Source organism: Diplotaxodon limnothrissa, linkage group LG9 (genome assembly GCF_057381915.1).
Source record: "Diplotaxodon limnothrissa isolate DT_005_m linkage group LG9, D_limnothrissa_male_GT1.1, whole genome shotgun sequence".
In the NCBI taxonomy this organism is placed as follows: domain Eukaryota; kingdom Metazoa; phylum Chordata; class Actinopteri; order Cichliformes; family Cichlidae; genus Diplotaxodon; species Diplotaxodon limnothrissa.
Window position 1 is genome coordinate 10,392,796 of NC_140604.1, and position 12,100 is coordinate 10,404,895.

Sequence of the window (12,100 nt, forward strand, 5' to 3'; positions counted from 1 at the left end):
ATGTAACCTCTTATTACCTGATACTTTTTAAAAATATATTTGTAGTTTTAAAGGTTTAGAAAATACAAATATTTAGAAGAAAGAAGAAAAAATATATGATTTGATGTGTTACTAGTGTTCACTTTACTTACCTGCCTTGTTGTTGATCTGTAAGACCATTAGAGATTGATTTCAACTTGTGATTCTAGATTTTCTGAAAGAGACTCATTTTGTCTGATATACTGTATCTAACTTTCCATATTTTTCCCCAGGTGTAGCAAATTTCCTAATTCTTTCAGCCACTTATCAAACAATGGGTTTGTCTCAGATTTCCTAGACTGGAGCAGAATTTTTCCTGCAAACACTGTGGATAGAGCTTCTTCATGATGTATAACCTGCTTGAGTCTACCACCTCAAATAATGCTTTAAGAGGGGCAAAGGGGCACTCCAAATTAAAAACCTCAATGAAGAAACATTTCCCCCACACATGCTCAGTGCCTAGTTCTTCCTGCCAGTGTGTCCTGATGCTTATTTTTTTATCATTTTAAAATACAGAGTACATCCAGATTTTGGAGCCAGCTTTATTTTGTAAAAAACAAAAGAAAACAAAAATACTGCAGTGACTTATATTTAACACTTTATTTTCCACATATTAAAGAGAAACATACAGACACATTTCAGACCCTTGCTGGTGTTGTTTTCAGAGGATCTGCTGCTCTTTTTCATGTGTGTGGTTGATGATTTAAAAAATCTTATAGTAATGAATATTACATTAAATTGTCTGGAAAAATCAAAAGTTTCTGGTAATCTTTTACATAGAGGTAATGGTTGTTGAATGGGACGTCTCGTGGGATTGAGGTCTCTTTTTTACTAAATGTTTGGAGCACAAAAAAGTAAAAATAAAATACAATAAAATGAAATAAAATTCAGAAAAGCTTACAGTCATTATACAGGAACAACAGCTCACAGGGTAGATAACACAAAATGCACATACAAGAATCATAAAAGCTTTTGTCAGTTATGTTTGTGTATCGAAGTTACCCACTTTGAACAGTCCACAGATACAGATGGTAAACTGGGACAAAACCGAAAGGCTTTTAAAAAGCTTTGTTATCCAACAGAAATTTGAGTAGCTGTAAAAGTATTCTGTGGGTTTAACTAGTTGGTATGTGCACTTGTCTTGGAGTCTCTGATTTCAAATTTTCAGACTCTTCTTAAGAACATTTGTTACAAGATTTGTGAAAGTTTTCTTGGGATTTAAATTGACTATTCCCCTTTTGATATGATGCAGAATTGACTCCAAACCTAAAACGACGACAGATCTCAGCACCCTGCTTAATACACTTAATAACAGGTCTTCTCCTAAGATCTGTTGCCTTTTGTCTATACCAAAGATTACAACTGTTAATTTGCGCAAATAATGTCAAATAATGTAGTCAATATTAACATTTTAAAGCAAATTAAAGCAAGGCTGCCTTTAAAATTATGGTAAAAGGAAGTTTTGAAAGCCTTGAACTCCAAAATGTAGACATGAATTAAAATAAAGATACAGGACCCAAATTAGTGGTGAAGTTACTTTTGGAAAAAAGATTCTTCATTTGGCTAAAAATAAAAGTTTGAATTAAAAAATACGTCTCAATGTTTAAGTTTTTACAATTTCTTTTTTAGGGAAGTATTTGGAGGACATGAACCTGAAGGGGTGTGGTTTTTTTTGCCAAACAACTTTTATCAGTTTTCAGAATTATTATTAAAGATGATATTGTGTTGGTGGTCGCCCAGTATTATTGATCAACTATTATAATAAACCTCAGTCTGTACTGTTTTTTGTTAGTAGGCACATGGAAGTAAAAATCCTAATTATCTATTTCCTAATTTAGAATAGCATTTGAGTCAAGGGGATGCTTTTGAGCTTAAAATGATTGACTAACTAACAAATAATCCTGAGATAAAAACTGTGGTTCTGTGGCAGGCAGATGGGTGTAATTCCAGGAAGAGTGCAGATGTAATTGATGACACTGTTATTAAATTGTGTGGTCCTGGTATGGTGCATGCTGGACTCCTGGTGTGGATGACATTTAAACTGAATAAATGATGTTATGATGGACTGAGAATCATCAGAGCTGTCATCATCACACATCCATCTCTCAAGCGAACAGCTCATCTCAGTCTGCAAAAAATAATGGAGACTTATTACAATGACAGGTCCAAAACCTTCCAGGGTTACTACATTTGTGACCCTCATTTGTTGGTGAGCTAGAGGCCAGAGATCAGGCCACAGAAAACTCTGTAACCTTGCATGAATTATTTGCAGGTGGGTACGTCAGTTTAAATGAAATACATAAAAAAAATATCGCAAATGGCTCAGTGAGTAAAATCACTGTCTAACCTATTTAAAAAATGACTTTTAGTCAACAACATCGAAAGGAGCCAGCTGAGTTGGTTCGGGCATCTGACAAGGATGCCTCCTGGGCGCCTCCTGGGTGAGGTGTTCCGGCCATGTCCCACCGGGAGGAGGCCCCGGGGCAGACCCAGGACACGCTGGAGAGATTATATCTCTCGGCTGGCCTGGGAACGCCTTGGTGTTCCCCCGGATAAGCTGGAGGAGGTGGCTGGGGAGAGGGAGGTCTGGGCCTCTCTGCTTAGGCTGCTGCCCCCGCGACCCGGCCTCGGATAAAGCGGATGAAGATGGATGGATGGATGGATGGATGGACAAGAACAACTGCAGTCTTAAAACTTGAATGAATCATACATTTACACAACTGTTAATAAAAAGTGAAGTCTTTTAAAAAAGGTTTTACACTCTTAAAATTTGATTAATGTAAATTTTTTAATGCATTTAGTCAGTCTACTGTCATTACACACATTATCACTAAAAGAGCACAGCGGTGCCACAAAGGCACAAAAACTTCACACGTGTAATAGTTTGGGAAATTGTTATACTGGGCCCACAAAAATAATGAAATAAATAATTCCTCAGAACATGGAAATGTTCCTGGATGCACGCCACTGCACTTATTTTCAACAGACAACAAAATATGCAGTTCCAGAAAAGGTGAACCCATGTGAACTTGACAGGGTAAGCTAAGCAATCTAAGAAAACTTGATCTACAATCAAGAGGCAATTTCATGATTGGAGATATGTATAGGATTTATCACAAAGTGCAAACGCCTGGTTACACTCAAGAAGGACAGTTTGACCTTTGTCAGAAAACATCTAAATGAGTGCACAGTTTGGACAAAAAATATTTGTACAGAAGAAAAACAGCTTAACTTGTAGCAGAATGGCAGGAGAAGCAAAGCACAGAGACAGAGGGAAACAACTCATGATCTGCAGCATACCACATTAACTTTCATATCATCTGGTGAACTTATGGCATGGGCATTTATGGCAGTGGATCTGTGTTTCTATTGATAATGTGAATGTGATTTTTGAAGGGATATCAGATATCATCCATCCATCCATCCATCCATCCATCCATCTTCATCCTCTGTTACTTCTCTGGATCTAAGCACAGATACCCAGACCCTCCCCCTAGCCACCATCTACACCTCTTCACGAGGGAGACACATAATCGCTCCAGTGTATAGTATATAGATAGTCCAGACATCCTGGTCTGATATCTGAACCACATCAACTGGCTCTTTGAAATGTGGAGGTACAGCAGCTCTGAGCCCCTCACAATTAACCAAAATCTTTGTCCTCTCTCTAACCGTGAACGAGATACCCTTCAGAGGAAGTTCATTTCTGTACATTGTATCCAAGATTATATTCTTTCTGGTAGTATCTGTAGTTTGTGGCTATAGTTGAGGGTAGGAATGCATTGTTTAGTAATGTGACAGCTTTGCATTAACGCTCAGCTCTTTCTTTATCACAACAGACCAATAGAGCAGCGAGATTACATCAGATGCTATTCCAGCCTGTCTGTGAACAAGACCACAAGTTACTTCAGCTCATCAAATTCAGCTGATCAAGAGACCAGCTAGGAATTCTGTAAATAACCAATACTGATCACTTTGTGCCTCGTCCATCAGCTTGAGCTGCTCTGGGGTTAGATATTATCTCCTTGCTCCTAAAGGCATAGTTACCCATAGCAATTGTATATTATAAACATATTGCCTATCTGCAATTGCTTCCTGTCCCTTCAACTCACCCACACAGTCTAACTCATGTTGCACTGCATCATGGGGAGTTGTCTCCCATAACTCCCCATGATGCAGTGATCTCCCTTCATGAAAGGGAAATTGCTGAGCAATTATTGATTCTAATGACCACATGCCTACAGAAAGCTGCTGTTAATATCGTTTTTCCTGCTCTTATTGTGTGAAACATTCATGTTTTTGCTTTTCCTGCTGTTAATGATCTAATGACGGGTTTTCCTTTGAGTACATTGAGCAGCAGGACACTAATATGGCAAACAAACTGCCTAATTGGCAGTTGGCAATACAGTTGGCTGGTTTGGAAGAAGAGTACTGCATGGCCGTGCATCTGCTTCAGAAAGCTACCAACTGCTCCTCCCTCCTCTGTAGCAGGGATGAAGTATTTGTTTAACTGGGCTACAAACATTGTTCTAATATGCCTATAAATAGCTATAGTAGCTAAATAGCTACTTCGGCCTGTCTGTCTGGTCTGGTTGCTGGATTCCTAAACCGAATGCATATCACTGAATCCTGTTCTAGGTGTATAAGCCGTGGCTGACTGCAAAATAAAAAAAAAAAACATAAAAAATGAAAAATTGTAGAGAAAGCAAATTGATAAATTCAGGATATGACACAAATTTAGGATAACTATCACAGCAGTGTCGTTGTGTGAGGCTTAGTTTTCTAGTTTTTTATTCGTTTATTCGTTTAACTAATATATTAGTTAATATATTTGAGCATTAGTTAATTTTTTGTGTTGTTTTATTGTTTCAGAGTTTTTTGTGATTGAAAATCTGTTAGTATTCATACCTGTATGAGTCTCCTTTGATTACTTCCTGTTTTACTTTGAAGGACAGCTTTCTTACATGTCCTATGTTAGGTTTTCTCCACAACCATCTGGACAATAGATGGTTGTAAAAACATTTTCTCAGTTTCTGCTGTAACCTTGTTGTTAAATAACTCACCGATTACTGTGAAAACTTGATTAAAAAATGAATAGTCTTTAATCAGATAAAGCTTTCTCATGCAATTCTGTGAACGTAATATTCGTATTAATATTACCAAAAAACCGGCACCAACAATAACACATGTATACATTCACCAGGCTCTGTTTTTTAAAGGTAAAATGCAACAACAATGTAATTGATATTACAAACAAAATAATATGCATTCTAAGTTATTTGTAGAAATTCACATTAACATAAATGTTTAGGATGAATAATTTGTTGAAGCAGCTGCCTTTCATACGAGGTATCAAAGTCATGTAGACTGTAGTAAATCTGTTTACTGACTCAAGATGCTGGCACTGTGACATGTGCCTGTCATTTTATCACTATTGAAGTGGTTGGTGTGATACCACTGTAGCAGGATCAATGGCCTGTAGCGTGTGTTGGACTTTTCGTCTCTGATGTGATGTGATGGGGTGTTTCCTTTTGTCTGTTTTTCTCAGATTGCGATTTTGTCTTGCGACAGAAGCAGATGACATTGAAGAAGCGGCAGTGGCATGTTGCACACGAGTCACAGCAACCGGACTGAGGCAAACAGCTTTGAGCGAGCTGGGAGCATTTGATCTTCACAGGATTTGGCCTCACTTTAGCAGGAGGACAAATCTCATTTTGAGCAGCAGGACCGCCTCTGGGCTTCTGTGAGGTGGGGAGAAAAACAAAACAGATGGCGAGAGCATCAGAAAAGCCATCTGACTCCTCTGGATCCTTATAGTAATACTGCCTCCAAAGACTGAAAGCTTTGACTGTGGGTACCCACAGCACACAGTAAATGCTAAACATTTTTGACCATTTTAAGGATTGATTGAAATAACGTATGACTAAAACATGAACATGTATATGTTTTGTTAGACTTACAGATTAACAGCACAGATCTTGAACTTACTGGCACAAGAATCCTCTGTCGTTCATAATGTCCTCTCCTGGCAAACAGAGGCCTCACCCTGATTTCATTCGTAGACCCTGTTGAAACAACATCAAACTATTTTCTTACTTAAGAAGATCAACAAACCTTCTCTTTACTTTCCTGTTTTGAGGGTTGTCTCATTTTTGCCCCTGTAGTGCACCTGTTGTTAATTTCCTTAACACCAAATCAGCAAAAACTGATGAACAATGCCCCTCTGCTACTTAACTCAACACATCAATATCCCCAAAGTTTAACTGACTTGATGATGAACTCTGATCAACAAACGTTTCTTTAAATTGTTGATTTTTTAAAGTTCTGAATCAGGAAAAGGCAAGTTTTTTGTTCAGAAAAGAGTAAAATAATACAACAGAATCAAAATGTACGCACATAAATGAAAGTACAACTTCTAGAGTTTGTTTCATGTCACACAAAGTGCATTTTTATAATAATTTGTTTAAGTCACGAAGCACTGGCGCAGCAAAGTTACTGTTCTGTTCTATAACTTATTAACGGCAAAGCTACAGATGAGGATTAGGGCACCTCGGGAAAAAATATATCAACATAGAAAATAAATCTGGTTTTATTAATATCATATGAGATAAAAAATATTCTGTAAATTTGTTTTAATCCATGTAATTTGTCACCTCTTTGGCCACCAGAGGGCCTCAATGTGATCCTCTAAGTTAGACGTCTAAATCTTTTTCCCACTAAAGAGCTGCAAATCATCTCCGATTTATTTAATTAGACACACACGCACGAGATATCTGGATACCCAAGAGCTGAGCAGGCAGGCCCATAAATTCCTCCAAAACTGTAACTGAAAACATTCCAGCGGTTTGGAAATCAGCTTTCGTTTTGCCTTTATTGAAAGGAGGTGATCCATCGGTGTTGACTAATTATAGGCCAATATCAAATTTGTGTGTTTTATCCAAAATCCTGGAATCTCTAGTTTGTGACCAGTTGAAAGAGTTTTTGTACTCTAATGATATTGTCTCCAAATTTCAGTCAGGCTTCAGGAAAAAACACAGTACTAACACTGCCACTATGAAAGTGATAAATGATATTATTGTGGCACTTGATAAGAAATTGTACTGTGCGTCACTCTTTATTGACCTCTCAAAAGCTTTTGACACTGTTGATCATGCAGTCCTAAAAAACAGACTGCTCAGCCTTGGATTGTCAGAACATGCATTAGCGTGGTTCTCAAATTATCTGAAAAATAGAACCCAGTGCATTAAACTTGAAGGTCTTTGTTCTAAATTTGTTGCTGTCCACAAGGGGGTGCCACAGGGCTCAGTTTTGGGTCCCCTTCTGTTCCTTTTATATATCAATGACTTGGGTCAAAATGTCTCAGACACAAATTTGCATTTTTATGCTGACGACACAGTTATTTACTGTTATGGATCATCTCTTGCTCAGGCCATTGAAACTTTACAGAAAGCCTTTGTTGCTTTCCAGCATTCACTTATTCAGCTAAAATTAGTTCTCAATGCTGACAAGACTAAGCTAATGTTGTTTTCCAAGTCAAAGAAGGTCCCGGAGCCTATTCCAGTGGTGTCCACCCTTGAAGGAAATGTCATAGAGATAGTTCATGAATATAAATACCTTGGTGTCTGGATTGATGACTCCTTCACCTTTAAACCACATATAGAGAGACTAGTAAAGAAACTGAGACTTAAACTTCGTTTTTTCTTCCGTAATAAACAGTGCTTTTCTTTTGCAGTAAAAAAACGTCTTGTCACTGCAACCTTTTTATCTGTGTTAGATTATGGTGACATTCTGTATATGAACGCTTCTTCTTCATGTCTTCTAATGTTGGACACGATGTATCATGCTTCCTTGAGGTTTATTACCAATTGTAAATACCTGACCCATCACTGTGATTTGTACTTAAGAGTAAAATGGCCTTCTTTGGCCATTAGAAGACAGGGGCATTGGTACACTTTTATTTACAAAGCTATGCTTGGATTGCTGCCTCCTTATATTTGTACTTTGGTCACAAGGACAAATAGTGGTTCTTACTCCTTGCGCTCAAATGATCAGCTGCTGTTGTCTGTTCCCCTTGTCCGCACAGAGCTGGGTAAGAAAGCCTTTGTCCACTCTGCGCCTTTTTCATGGAACATGTTACAGAAAGACTGGAAACTAACTGAATTGTTGTCTTTAAATGTTTTTAAAACTAAACTCAAAGGCCTACAGGCTGCCTCAATAATGTGTAATTGTTTTGTGTAATTTTAACTTTGTTTGTTCGTATGTATTTGTCTTGAAATGTGCTGCCTCTTGGCCAGGACTCCCTTGAAAAAGAGGTCTTTGATCTCAACGGGACATTCCTGGTTAAATAAAGGTTAAAAAAAAAAAAAAAAAAATATTTAGTGACATAGGCCCGAGGTCACATATCTGAGACTGCTGAAAAAATGTAAAACGGTTCACACCAGGGGTATATGACAGTGCATGAATGTATACTGCTATAGAGACAGGTCAACTCTCAATTTGCAGCTCATATAATTTTATGGCAGTAATAAATCACTCCTCAAATAGATGAGACAAGATTTGCCTAGACACTGGTGGATCTCTATAGATAAGCAGCCGCAGCAGCCTCACACCCTGCTTAGCAGGAAACTCTGAGACTGACAAGGTGATTTATTCGCCCACAAGCTGTCAGTTCTAGACAGGTGATAGAGGTGCCCGGAGCTTTTACTGCCGCGTGTCTTCCCCTTCTTATGTGAAATCCTGATTTATGTTTTAATAACATGAATAATAACACGGATGTAAAATGTATAACCCCCCAAAAACAAAATGCTTTAACCACTTGATATTAAAACTTGATCAATCAGCAGGAAATTGCACAAATAAGATTAACATTATTGTTATTATTATTGAAGACTCCCATAAAGTGTTGTCATGTTGATATACGCTTTCATAGGTGATGCCAGCTGTACCGTTATGCGCTACGAGGAGTGGGCCTCCTCCTCTGCGGCTCATGTTGTGCTGATGAATCATGGGAGATGCCTGACGTTTTAAACACCCTTTAAACTCTTTAAGTGGAAAACGTTTGGTGGTGCTTTGATCCCCGACTGTAATCCTAGCAGAGCGCACTTCTGCAGTTAACAGTAAGACTTGTCTAACTTTGCTAAAATTACACAGCAGTAAATCTGAACGCACATAAATCAGTCACAATAAAAAAGATAGCGAACTCAAATACTCTAACTTTAAACACTTGTAAATCTGACCTAAGTGATATATCAGAAAGTGACACGTCCCCACTGCTACTAAATATGCTTGTCATGCTCTTTGCTGCTTTAACTATGTGCAGACAATTGAATTTTTACAGTCAGCTTTGGAGTGTGTGGAAATACAGCACAGAAGTGGTGGTGGGTAAAGGTTTGATCGCACTGTGTGTAGGATAGCGTATTCAGAGCCATTTCATATACCAAGGTGTCGTTTACAGAGGATAATGGCTCGGAGATCAAGACACATATAAAGTGAGTGCTTTTTACAGCCTTTAAAGCAGGCATGTGCAATTCATTTTCCCAATGGGGAATCAAATGAAAGTACTATTTGTTTCACTGTGCAATACCATCAGAGGTGGGAGGTAACGAAGTACACATACTTCTGTGCTCAAGTAGAACTTTCCGGTATCTGAGGGCCACATCAATCAGCTGAACTCAGTTTTGCTCAATATTCATTTTTTATCTCTTTATAAGTTTATAAAGGCCCCGGTTTCTCACGTGGGCCACTGGGAAAATTTATTCCCCACCTCTACTTTACTAAAGGCTGTTTTGACTTCAGGGATGAACACAGCCAAAAAGATAGAAAGACACAAATGTTCTGTTCTGTTCATGAAACTTGGTGTCTCACCACCATTTGTAACACATTTTTGTCACAAATGTGACATCAAAATGAACCCAGCAGCTGTCCCATATCCTCTAAGCACTCCCAGGACTCACACTAATCCTCACATTATGTGAGACTGCAGGTTAATTTCAGCAACGCCATTTTTTTTTCTTATCAATTCATCCTGACAAATCACATTTAAACCACCCCCAGCTTTACTCTGAGACTGTTTAAGCGCACAACAGCAGCGTGATATAAAGGTGGCCACTTAAGGTGGTATTACGTCAGTCCTACTATACTTTTTGTCCCTCACCCTGTACAGCAGACTTGTGCAATTCTTTTTAAATAAATACATTTTATTTATTTTGTGTTATTATTTTTTATTTTTATAATAGCCAAAAACGAAGTTATCGGTTATTACTTTAATGAGGTCCAGCCATTATTACAGTCTGCTGTTTCTACTGGCTTGTAAACCAGCAGCGACCTCGTGGTAAATTATAAAGTGTTATCCCACACACTCACCTGTGCCATGAGAGGCCTTCCTCAGCGGCACATCCCCGCGGGCAGCGGCTTCACGGTCGTTGATTCGACGACTTCCGAAGGCCAGCTGCACAATGCACAGACACAGCAGTGCCAGCTTCATCCCGACTCTAAGCTTCATCTCCCTCTTGACACACAGGACCCCTGACGGGAAAGGCCTTCCTTGTGTTGCGATGCCAGCTGAAGCCTTCAAACCCAACCTGTTACTTGGCTGGCCTGTTCTCTGTGTCCGCTTCTCACTCCTCTCCAACTTTAATATATTAAGGAGGCAGGCTCACACACGCATGGTACACACCCCACTTTGTCTCAGCGCCTTCAAACCACAGTGACCGACGGAGTCCCTTTATTCACTTTAACAAATAGATTTGTTCTGCCTTTATATAAAAAAAAAAATAAGATAACGGCTCTTACGCAAATAGAAAAAACATTTATTAGCCACTTCACAACATAAAGAGAGCAGATTTATTCATGCACATGTAACAGGATGAAATGTTGTTCCTAATAATCTGAAAGAAGTTACTAGTGTGTCTTTATTTGGATTTTATCTGAAGTCCAAGAGCTGAATTTAGAGAACATGATTAAGCTGTGAGACAGAACACAGACTGGCAACCTGTGACGGATGTTTTTATGTGATAACTTTGTCCATGTGGAATTTATCTAATTGTATTCCTGTTGCCTTCCCCTGAAGCCTTGAGACATGAACGAGGATATAAAAAGTTCAAACTTCTTCAGTGAACCTTGCCTTTTGTAGGTTGAAGAAAGCACAAAAGAACAAATCCACATGTTAATACAGCCACAATAAAATCTTTGACTTGGTGAATAATGAGTCTGATAAAGCGTTTTATTATCAGAGAGACTCTATTGTTGCTTAAAATCCATTCAATCACCAACCCCTCCCCTTAAAAACCGTGGCCTCCGAGCTCTGAAAGGTCTGTGGGGAGATCCTGCAACTGATTATCTTCTAATAGGTAATCGATGCTCACAGTTCTGTTGCAGTTTGTGCTGAGTTGTATAGCGAGCAAAGATATTTCAACTTGAGCACATTATGAGCTCAAGAGTTCAAAGAAATCAATCAATCAAGCAGATCTTAAAAAAAAAAACATACTTACCTAAATGTTTTGAGTTTCCATGACAGTTTGTCTCTTTTGGAGTTGCTTAAGCAGATAATTCTTGACTCTTATGCAAGATGATTGACAGGACTGTGCAGTTCTTAAGACACCCTTCATTTCTCTGTATTGTTTTTCCTGGTAGCCAGATTCTCTTTTTTCCTCCAGGGTTTCTGGAGCTGTTTCAGTTTTTTCTTTGGCTCTTTGGCTGCTCTTTCACTCATTTTTAGTTCAGTCCTTGTACCTGATCATTTCCCTCTGACAATGGTCAGGTACAGGTTCTTGATGTTATTGTTTGCAAGCCATTTAACACTGACTCATGAATTGTTCAAGCATAAAAAGGCACTGAGTGTATGAACCAATGCTGTGTCTACAAATAACAGCTCAACTTAGCAAAGCATGATTTTAAATTGTGTCTTTAGGCATTTTGTTACTAGCTGTGGTACGTAAAGGTACACAAGAACTGGACTGAAAATTGGTGGCAACAGGTCTGATGGAGTAATGAATCCCAATGAAACATTTCTGGTTCAAAAAATTGTCGTATGAAAAGAGGAGGTCAGAAGTTGTGGCGAGTGTCTACAACCATTTGTAAAACA